We start from the raw sequence: 12,029 nt of genomic DNA, 5'->3' as shown, positions 1-12,029 counted from the left end.
CCAACAGCAAAGAGACCAGAGAGCTGGAGCCACGTGAGCAAAGGGCAGAGCTATGGAGAAAGAGGCAGGAGAAGTAAGGGGCTGGGGGACTCAGGCAGCCCCTGGGGGGCATGAACAGAAGAATATCACCAGCTGACTTAGGCTTTAAAACATTCGTCCTGGCCACTTTTTGAGACCAGATGGGAGAAAAAGAAGAGACTGGATGGGCCATATGAATTATGGTTGCCGTATTCAGGTATGAACTACTGATGCTCAAATCAGCAGCAGTTCTGGATCTATACCACATGAGGACCAACAGGGCTTCCTGACATTGGATGTGGGAAGTGAGAGAAGAGAAAAGTCTGAATTTGAATGTGTTTCTGTTGCTTGTAGACACAAGAGTGAAGCCCTGAAACTGGTATCCTTTGCTCTCACAGGGACTTCCAGGTGGCTGCCTGAGCCTGACCTGCCCTGGTCCCAAGGCACTGAAGACACTGCCTTAGAAACCACCCATTGCCCCATGAGGAATTAGAGATGATGACTAAGCCAAGGGATTGAGTGACCTAGGCATATTTACACACAGAAGCTAAAGTCAGAAAGAACAAAGGGTGTGAATGAGAAATCCAGGAAATAGACCATGGGCCCCAGAGCTTGTTTGGGCTCAGCACACTTTCCCACACACTGTCAGCAGCTGCAAGGCCAGTCCTTTGTGGCTGAAACTCCTCAGTGAGGGCACGAGACCACACACATGAGTTTATTTATGGTGACTTTGCTGGTGTCATGGGAACAGTTGATACTCACCTACCTACCATCCTTGAGCTTCCCAACATTTCCCAGCCTCCCTTGCTATTAGGTATGACTAACTCTGGCCAATGGATTGTGAGCACAAGTGATGTGCTTTCCTTCCAGGATAAGAAATAAGAGACAGTGTGTGTTCTCCATCCCTCTCTTCCCCTACTTCAGTGACCTGAGACAAATGGACAGTTTGGATTGCTGAGTCACCAGGTGGCAAGAACCAGCTCTCAGTGGACCTTATATGAGCAAGAAACAAACTTTTGTTTGTTACAGGGTTCATTTATTGCTACAGCATGACATAGCCTTCTCTGATGAATATTGGCTAAAGACTTTAAGACCAATTTAAACAATAGCAAGAATAAGTAATATTCACATATTATTTTACAGCTTGAAAGAGCCTTTGCTTACTCTCATTTGATCTTGATCTATTTCACAAACTAGGTAGTTCTGTTTGAACATTTTCAAAAAGACACCTTCTAACCAGCTAAGAAAAATAATCACAGAGAAATCAGTAGCTTTTCTTTCTGGAAGACTGCTTTACCACACTGTCAAAAATTACCTATGTATAGTGATAGATGTTAGTTAGACTTATTGTGGTGATCATTTCACAATATATACAAATATTGAATCATATGTTGATGGATGTTAACTCATTGTGATGATCATTTTGCAATCTATACAAATATAGAATCATGTTGTACCCTTGAAACTAATATAATATTATATGTCAATTATACCTTAAAAAAAAAAAAGCAAGAAAAAAGAAGAAACATGTAGCATTTAGGGTGAGTATGAGACCAAAATCCTAAACAAATGTATCCTAACAAAGATTCCTTTTACAAAATGTTATTTTATTATAAATTCCAGTATAGTTAACATACAGTATAATATTAGTTTCAGATATATCATATAGCAATTCATCACTTCCATACTTCACCCAATGCTCATCACAGCAAGTGCACTCCTTAATCCCCATCACCTATTTAAACCAACCCCCACTCCCTTCTAGTTTGTTCTGTATAGTTAAGAGTTTATTTCTTGGTTTCTTTCTCTCCCTCTCTTTTCTTTATCGTTTTCTGTTTGTTTCTTAAATTCCACATATGAGTGAAATCATATGGTATTTGTCTTTCTCTTACTGACTTATTTCACTTAGCATTTATACTCTCTAGATTCATCCATGTCTTTGCAAATGGCAAGATTTCATTCTTTTTTATGGCTGAATATATATATTCCACATCACATCTCCTTAATCTTCTTCATTCATCCATTCATCTATCAGTGGACACTTGGGTTGCTTCCATAATTTGGCTATTATAAATAATGCTGCTATAAACATAGGGGTGCATATATCCCTTTGAATTAGTGTTTTTGTATTTTGGGGGTAAATACCCAATAGCTGGATTACTGGAGTGTAAGGTAGCTCAGTTTTTAACTTTTTGAGAAACTTCCATACTGCTTTCCACAGTGGCTGCACCAGTTTGGATTCCCACCAACAGTGAAAGAGGGTTCCTTTTTCTCCACACCCTCACCAAAACTAAAGAAGCAATTAGTGTGTTTTTGATTTTAGCCATTCTGATAGGTGTGAGGTGACATCTCATTGCAGTTTTGATTTGCATTCCCCTGATGATGAGTGATGTTGAGCATCTTTTCATGTGGCTGTTGGCCATCTAGATGTCTTTGGAGAAATGTCTATTCATGTTTTCTGCCCATTTTTTAATTGGATTACTTGGTTTTGGGTGTTGATTTGTCTAAGTTCTTTATATATTTTGGATTTTAATCCTTTATTGGATATGTCATTTGCAAATATTTTCTCCCATTTAGATTGCCTTTTAGTTTTGTTGATTGTTTCCTTCACTGTGCAGAAGATTTTAATTTTAATATACAAAGATTCTTTTTTACAGACTCTCAGAGAAGCAATATTTTTAGTTACTAAAAAAATATTAACATACACATAAGAATGAACTTACCATAAAAAAGCAGGATTTGTTGAGAAAGCTAGTATATGAACTCTAATATATGTGCTGCTGAAGTGAGCACAAAAGCTTTGAACTCTAATAATGAAAATAAAATAAAATTTTAACAATTGTAGAAAGATACTGAGCTCTTGATTGGAAAGGTTGAATATTGTAAAGATGAAATTTCTTCCCAAATTAATTTACAAGTGTAATGTATTTTCAATCTGTGCTCAAGATGACCTTTTGAGTGACCTAAGAGCATTAATACAAAATTCTTCTTGAGGAATGAAAAGCTAATAGTAGTGAAGAAAATTTTAAAACAAAAAAGCATAATGCATTTCCAGATATTAAAACAAAGCCTATTTTATTTGGACATGTTATTCAGTATTTGTAATCAAGAGGGGACATATGGGGAACTTTCTAAGAGTGGTAGAAATGTTCTATTTCTCAATCTGATGACAGGAATTTTCACCTTGTAAAGATTTAATAGATTATTATTCACTAATGTTTTTGGTACTTTTCTGTATTGATACATATTTCCTGTTTTAATAAGAGATTTAAAAAGATTAATAAAGATAATTTTCCATGGCAATTTTTTAAACAGCCTATCTTAAAGCTACGATCATTAAGAAAGTGTGGGACCAGTGGAGAAGTAAACATACCTATGAAATGGGATAAAAAACTTAAGAAGAAACCTAAGTGCTTCAGTAATACAAGATAAAATTCAAAGGGATTAATGACAAGGGTTTAATGATTTTCAAACTCAGTCTCTGGAGTACTCCACATTTTCCCAGAGTTACAGTGTTTCTTTATGGAAAAGATTCTCATTGAGAGGGCTTGAGATGGAAGGAAAACCATGTTAAAATATCTGTGTGTGTGAATTTAAAAACTGCCCCAATGCATACACGTGTAGTAAAGTAATGATGAAAAGCAAGAAAGTGATAAATAGCTCAAGATATTTCTTACTTCCTCAAGAGAAGAAAGAGAATGAGATCAGAAAGACCTTCAAAAGGCATTCGAAGACTTGGTGATATTTAATTTTTTAAGCTGAGTGGTGGATAGAGGAGGGTTCATTATATTATTTTTTATCCCCTATGTAGACATTATACATATTCTTTGTATGTGTGAAATATTTCCTAATACTGGAGTATATTTGATGTGCCTCCTCAGAAGGTGTATCCACCCCATCTCCAGTTAAGAATCACTGGATTAATAAATGATGATAAAACAATAGAAGAACTTGGGGTGCCTGGGTGGCTCAGTTGGTTAAGTGTCCCACTTTGGCTCAGGTCATAATCTCAGGGATCATGAGTTCGAGCCCCGTGTCTGGCTCTGTACTGACAGCTCAGAGCCTGGAGCCCACTTCAGATTCTGTGTCTCCCTCTGTCTCTCCCCCTCCCCTGCTCATGCTCTGTCTCTCTCTCTCTCTCTGTCTCTGTCTCTGTCTCTCTCTCTCCTTCAAAAATAAATAAACATTAAAAAAAATTTTAAATAGAAGACCTTGAAGAATTATCAGTAGTATCCATGGCACAGAGATTACAAAATAAATAAATAAATAAATAAATAAATAAAAGATGATGAAGATGGGGTATAAGTACTTCCATGAAAGCAAATGAAGAAATACTTTTTAGTCACTCCTTTATTCCCCCAGCACCTCACTACCACACACAAAGGCATAGACTTCCCAATTAGTATTTATAATTGTAATGGGGGGAAATGCCATTCAAAACAACACCAAATGAAATATTTTAAATCTACTATAGGAAAAAGAGTATAAATTCTACATTAAAAAATGTAAACCAATTTACTGAACAACGTTTAAGAAGTCTGAAAAACTCCATGAGCTTCACTGGAAATGTTCAGTTTTATAAAGAGGTAGAGTCTGTCCCAAATGATGCACAAATTGAATAAAATATGAACAAAAATCCTAAAGGATTTCTATGGAATGTACAAAATGGATTCTGTTTAAAATATAGAATAGCCAAAAGTGTTGGAAAAATAAAAATGACAAGAACTTGATGTGCTAGATATCAAAATATTCTATAAAGTTACAGTAATTAAAATATTGTGATATTGATAGCCAGAGTAGACAAATAGATGGATGGAAAAGGACAGGTCTTGGAACAGATTCATGATTATTTGGGAATTTATCACATAATAGAGGACCATCACCAGCAGAGACAGACTAGAATGTTCAATAAATGAAGGTACTACTATTAAAAAATAATACACTTATATTCCTAAAACATCACTATATACAAAAATAAAATCCAGCTGCATTAAAGAATCAAGTGCAGAAAAATAAAATTATAAAAGTATTAGAAAAAATATATAGGGGTATATCTTCATATTTGATATGTAATGTCATAAGCAGAATACCAAATCCACTGGCCATAATAGAAACACTGACAGATTTAAATATCTATAATTTTTAAAACTTCTATATATTAATGACATCATTTGCAAGGTTTAATAATGAGGTAAACTTAGAGAGAAAATATTTGTAATATGTATAAAAGACATTCAAGTTTTAAATTGTAACAAATTTCTAAAAATTGATCAAAGAAAAAAGAATAGCCTAGTAGAATAAATGGGCAAATGGTATTTATAAAAGCAATTCACAGAAGAAATATAAATGGCTGGTAAACCATGAAGTATTGGGCATGGAAATGCAAATTCAAACAATGAGATGACATTTTAAAATCTATCAGATTGTCAAAAATGTAAAAACATTGATAATATCCCATCTGGGTTAGAGTATGGGAGAAAGGGACCCATCACACACTATTGATAGAAGTATGGAACAGGGACCATGTTTATACAGGGCACTGAGTGGTGTCCATCAATGGGTCACCCTCTGACTCAACAATTTCACAGTTAAAAACATAGCTGACACAAATCCTTACACCATGCATAACACCACATGTTCAGGATCATTTACTGCAGCAGTGCTGGCAATAACTAAATTTGGGGAAATTTCAATGTCTGTTGGGGTGACGCTGTAAAAAATTAATAATGGTGTATTTCTACTATGAAATGTCATGCAGCCCTTTACAAGAATGAGGCAGTTCTACATGTACAGAAGGAGGAAGAGACCAAAGACCTATTTTTTTCTTTCTTTTTATTTTTAATGTTTATTTATTTATTTATTTATTTAAATATGAAATTTATTGTCAAATTTGTTTCCATACAACACCCAGTGCTCATCCCAACAGGTGCCCTCCTCAATACCCACCACCCCCAAGGGCGCCCCCCCCCCCCCTAAACCCTCAGTTTGTTCTCAGTTTTTAGGAGTCTCTTATGTTTTGGCTCCCTCCCTCTCTAACCATTTTTTTTTCCTTCCCCTCCCCCATGGTCTTCTGTTAAGTTTCTCAGGATCCACATAGGAGTGAAAACATACGGAATCTGTCCTTCTCTGTATGACTTATTTCACTTAGCATAACACTCTCCAGTTCCATCCATGTTGCTACAAAAGGCCAGATTTCATTCTTTCTCGTTGGCACGTAGCATTCCATTGTGTATATAAACCACAATTTCTTCATCCATTCGTCAGTTGATGACATTTAGGCTCTTTCCATAATTTGGCTATTGTTGAAAGTGCTGCTATAAACATTGGGGTACAAGTGCCCCTACGCATCAGCACTCCTGTATCCCTTGGGGGAAATTCCTAGCAGTGCTACTACTGCTGCTGCCAAAGACCTATTCTTAAATACAAACAATACAGCCTCAAAACAATACATTTATTATGACCCATTTATCTACGTGCAAAATATATATACCTATTGCAAAACAAGAACCAGAACGATCCTCACCAATCTATTACTCTGGTGAGAAAAATGAGATTGGGGGTGAGATGGGAAGATAGGCTTTGCAATGAAAAACTTTAAAAAAAAAATTTTTTTTTTCAACGTTTTTATTTATTTATGGGACAGACAGAGACAGAGCATGAACGGGGTAGGGGCAGAGAGAGAGGGAGACACAGAATTGGAAACAGGCTCCAGGTTCCGAGCCATCAGCCCAGAGCCTGACGCGGGGCTCGAACTCACAGACCGGGAGATCGTGACCTGGCTGAAGTCCGACGCTTAACCGACTGCGCCACCCAGTCGCCCCTGCAATGAAAAACTTTTAATCCATAGTTCTGTTGGATTTAACATTTTTATTTATTTATTTATTTTTATGTTTAATGTTTGTTTACTTTTTGAGAGAGACAGAGACAGAGACAGAGACAGAGACAGAGACACAGAATCTGCAGGCTCCAGGCTCTGAGCTGTCAGCACAGAGCCCATCATGGGGCTTGAACTCGCGAACCATACATGAGATCATGACCTGAGATGAAGTTGGACGCTCAACCGACTGAACTACGCAGGTACCCCAAGGACTTGACAATTTTAAAAGATTATATTTAAAAAATTGAAGGGGCACCTGGATGGCTCAGTTGGTTAAGCGTCCAACTCTCTGTTTCAGCTCAGGCCATGATCTCATGATTTTGTGAGTTCGAGCCCCACATTGGGATCTGTGCTGACAGTGTGGAGCCTGCTTAGGGTTCTGTCTCTTCCCCTCTCTCTGCCCCTCCCTTGCGTATGCTGTCTCAGTCTCTCTCAAAATAAATAAATAAACTTAAAAAATTTAGAAAAATTTGAAGAACAAGGGATGCCTGGGTGGCTCAGCTGAACATCCCACTCCTGATTTTGGCTCAGATCATGATCCCAGGTTTGTGAGATAGAGCCCTGAGTTGGACTTCACGCTCATCATGGAGCCTGTTTAGGGATCTCTCCCTCTCTCTCTGCCCCTCCCCAACTCACGTGCTTGCACACACACACTAAAATAAAATAAATTAAAATTTTTTTGAAGAACAGCAAATCCAGAATTATGCCATTTTAGGTTTTAAAAGGCAAATACCTAAACACATATACAGGATTCTTCATTTTGCATGATAGTGCGGGGCCATAAAAATGTGTGATCTGAAACCATGCAAAGCAATCTTAAGAATCAATGGAGAAGACACATTAAACTTTCCTGGATCTTGAAGAGGGACTTAGCCATTTTTCCTCAATATACTTCTGGGTTATTGAATACTTGACAATGATCCTTGGAATGTTAAAAAGAAGAAAAACACATGCAGAAAAAGAAAAAGTCATCTGAAAAAAATACCATTGTTTTTCTAAAAAGATATGGAAAGTGTATATAAATAGAAATATTCCATTAGATTGTTTTCAAATTGTCTTTATTAGATTTTTTTAAATTATGAAGTAATACATATCTTTAATAAGTGAAACAAGCCAAAGACAATAAGGAAAATGTTAATATTTCTGGATTTTATTTTGTTTCATTTGTTTCTGATTTATGTCATTTCTATGCCAACTGTTAAAGCATTTTGAAGTAAATTGTAATAATCTGGTGAAGCAAAACACTCTCCCCACACCATTTCTTTTTAAATAAAATATTCTGGGGTATTCTCAGACTTTATTTTGTCATATTACCTGTAAAACATATTTGTTCCATTCTAAGATATACCACCGAAATTCCATTTACAACTGCATTTTGTTTTTGCTATTGTACAGCTTCATGTTTATATCTCAAAACATGGTGTGTCTCTCCAATGTTGTTTTAATTCCTTTAGCAAAGTTAGAAAATTTTTTTCAATAGGTATCATATCCCTTTTGCTAGACTTACTCCTGTAAATATTGTTGAATTATTGTCACTGACATGAATAGGATCTTTCCATTTTAATTTCTAACTAAATTTGTTAGTACAGAGAAATGCTATTTATTTCTATATATTTACTTTGTATCTAGCAAGCTTATTAGATGTTCTTATCAATACCAGTTTTTTAATTAGTTTTTTAGGTTTTCAACATATCCAATCCATTACAAGTGCATATAAAGATAATTTTACCTTTATTTCTGATGTTTATATTTTAAATCAAATTTTGTTTATCTTAGTAATAAAAGCACATAGTTTAAAAATTCAAATAATATACTAGAAGATTTATAATTTAAAAATAGCAGTTCCTGGGGCGCCTGGGTGGCGCAGTCGGTTAAGCGTCCGACTTCAGCCAGGTCATGATCTCGCGGTCCGTGAGTTCGAGCCCCGCGTCAGGCTCTGGGCTGATGGCTCAGAGACTGGAGCCTGTTTCCAATTCTGTGTCTCCCTCTCTCTCTGCCCCTCCCCCGTTCATGCCCTGTCTCTGTCTGTCCCAAAAATAAATAAACGTTGAAACAAAAATTTTTTTTAAATAAAAATAGCAGTTCCTTGCCACACTCACTTTTGATTCTGAATCTTCAGATGCAAGTGCTTTTATTTATTTTAACTATTTCTTCTGACATTTTTATAGTATTTATAATTCCAAATGTCATGCTTATATTTGTATCTTTATTCATATTTTTTGGTTTAGAAACTATCTATTGACTTCCTATAATGGAAAATAAGTATTTACTGTCTTATACCACCCCTCACCCACAAGTGTATTCCCCATTCTCTGAATACAGTTTTGTCACAATAAGCCTTTTTTTCATATTCATGTAGTCATATTATCTGTAGTAAATATTACTTATAATATCTATATCTACATCTAATTGTATATATCATCTATAGCACAGCCACACACATAATGGCAAGGACTGTCTTTCCCTTACTGTACAAGTTTTCTTTTCCCTGAAGTTATTAATGGCTTTTGTTTTTTATTTGTTTCTTTGTTTTGCATGTGTGTGCACATGTGTTCTTATTATCTTGTTTTGCTTAATTATTCATTAGCATTGCTCTGGATACATTCTCTTGATACATTTGAACACATCCAATCATCTATTGATTTTGTTTCTTTTTTGGAGATCTCTTTTCTGTGGCCCTCTACCTTCCTGCTTTGAATGGGACCAGCTGCTCTGATAGCCAGCAACATAGCTATAATTCTGGACTTACATTCATATTAGCTTTTCACAACAGTCCTTTGCTTCTCAAGTGTGTTTCCTGTGTTTCATTTATTTCAGTTTTTTCATTGTCTTTCTCTTTCCTGCTTTACTCCCTACTGTAAGCCAGATAGAAGATAGATTTTGAGGAAGAAGTAATTTCCACATGCCAGAAAAGTTTTTCAGTGAAGAAAGAAACATGAACCATTAAAAAAAGGCAGAAGAGAAATAGTAAGGTGAAAAAGAGAAAAAAAATGTGTCACCTGAGAGAAGGAGATAATATGTAGAAGGTTCCCAGAGATTACACATGGAGGAGCTGAGTTTGGAGAGGGAAGTCTTCCCACAACAATCAGCAGGAGGAATTGAAAGATAGATTCTGTTTCTAGGAATTTGGCAGACTAGATTATTTGGGCCAACTCTCCTGCTGAGAAAAATTTAAAATGCTGGATAGAAAAGAAGCATTTTTTTAAGCATCCAAAGCCTGGTTAAATATTAGATTTATTATATTTGCTTTTTGACAGTCAAAAGAGGTCAACCAGTAGTAATTTCACATGTTTCAACCCTAATAGTAAAGACTTAACAGGACAAAAATATAAGGGAAAGAGGAAACTCCAGAGAGGTAAGAGCAATACTGGAGTTACTTTTGCTCTGAGGGCATTTAATGATTGAGCCAAACTTGAACTCTGATTTGAGTTCAGATGGTGAGAGGGCAAACATCAAAAGTGAGCAGTATAATAGGAGACTTTCCCCACATTAAGCTAAGAACCTGAAAAGCTATACTTTCACAATAAAGATGAATTGGGGAGCTAAATGAGAGTTGCTGAGTCACTAAACAGAGTGTGGGAGGGACTACCCCACTCCAGAACTTGCAATCTTAAGTAGGGCGTTATGGAGATTTGCATCCCAAGTTCACATTTTTAGGGTAGTCTAGAAGTAATCTCAGTTGCCAGTTTAGTTTAAAGTGGTCATTAGCTGGTAGTCATCCCAGACAACTAGCAGAAACAAATGTAAATCCTGAAGAAAAGCACTTCATCCCACAAATACTTTTTCAAGAACAATGAGCAACGTACAATAAAAAATAACCAAGTATATAAGGAAAGAGACAGCAGGAGGGAGAGCCAATAGAAACAATGGGTAGCAGAAACAGCCCTCAAAAAGAGTCAGCTATTAGATTGTAAGACACGGAGCACAAAATAATAACACTTGGGATGTTTAAAGATATTGTGGGGCGCCTGGGTGGCGCAGTCGGTTAAGCGGCCGACTTCAGCCAGGTCACGATCTCACGGTCCGTGAGTTCGAGCCCCGGGTCAGGCTCTGGGCTGATGGCTCGGAGCCTGGAGCCTGTTTCCGATTCTGTGTCTCCCTCTCTCTCTGCCCCTCCCCCGTTCATGCTCTGTCTCTCTCTGTCCCAAAAATAAATAAAAACGTTGAAAAAAAAATTTTTAAAGATATTGAAAGCTTAGACATATCTGCAGAGAATAGGAAACTATAAAAAGTAATAAAGAAGACTTGAAATAGAACCAAATAGAACTTCTAGGAATAATTTAAAAGGAACAATCAAAATTCAAAACTCATACTTTCTTTTACTTCCATTTTTTATTGTGGTAAAATATACAGGACATAATATTTACCATTTTAACAAATTTGAAGTATATAATTCAGTGGTATTAAGTACATTCATATTGTTGTGTAGCCATCACCACCATCCATCTCCAGAACTTTTCCATCTTCCTGAACTAAAATTCTGTATTCTTTAAGCACTGTCTCCCCATTCCCCCCTCCCTCAGTTCCTGGCAGCCATCATTCTGCTTTATGTCTGCATAAATTTGATGACTCTATGTACCTTGTATGGGTGAAATCAAATGGTATTTTCCATTTTGTGTATGGTTTATTTCACTTAGCATAATGCTTTTAAGTTTCATCCATGTTTTAGCGTATATCACCATTTATTTCCTTTTTAAGAAAAGGAATATACACATAGCATAAAATTCACCATCTTACCCATTTTTTAAGTGTACAGTTCAGTGGTATTAAATTCTTGTGCAACCATTCTTGTGCAACCATCACCACCGATCGCAAAGTCTCTTTCCATCATATAAAACTGAACCTCTGTACCTACTAAACAATTCCCCATTCTCCTGTCCCCCCTCAACTCCAGTAACCACCATTCTGCCTTCTGTCTCCATCAATTTAACTACTGACGTACCTTATATAAGTGGAATCATACAGTATCTGTCTTTTTATGACTGACTTATTTCACTAAGTATATTAGCCTCAAGATTCATCCATGTTGTCACACATTGCAAAATATCCTTCTTTGCTAAGGCTGGATAATATTTTAGTGTATGCATACACCACATTTTGCTTATTCATCTGATTACAGACACTTGGGTTGCTT

This window comes from Herpailurus yagouaroundi, unplaced genomic scaffold (genome assembly GCF_014898765.1).
Source record: "Herpailurus yagouaroundi ecotype Mexico unplaced genomic scaffold, PumYag 185, whole genome shotgun sequence".
In the NCBI taxonomy this organism is placed as follows: Eukaryota; Metazoa; Chordata; class Mammalia; order Carnivora; family Felidae; genus Herpailurus; species Herpailurus yagouaroundi.
The sequence above is the reverse complement of the archived record's forward strand: the minus strand, read 5'-3'. Positions refer to the sequence as shown.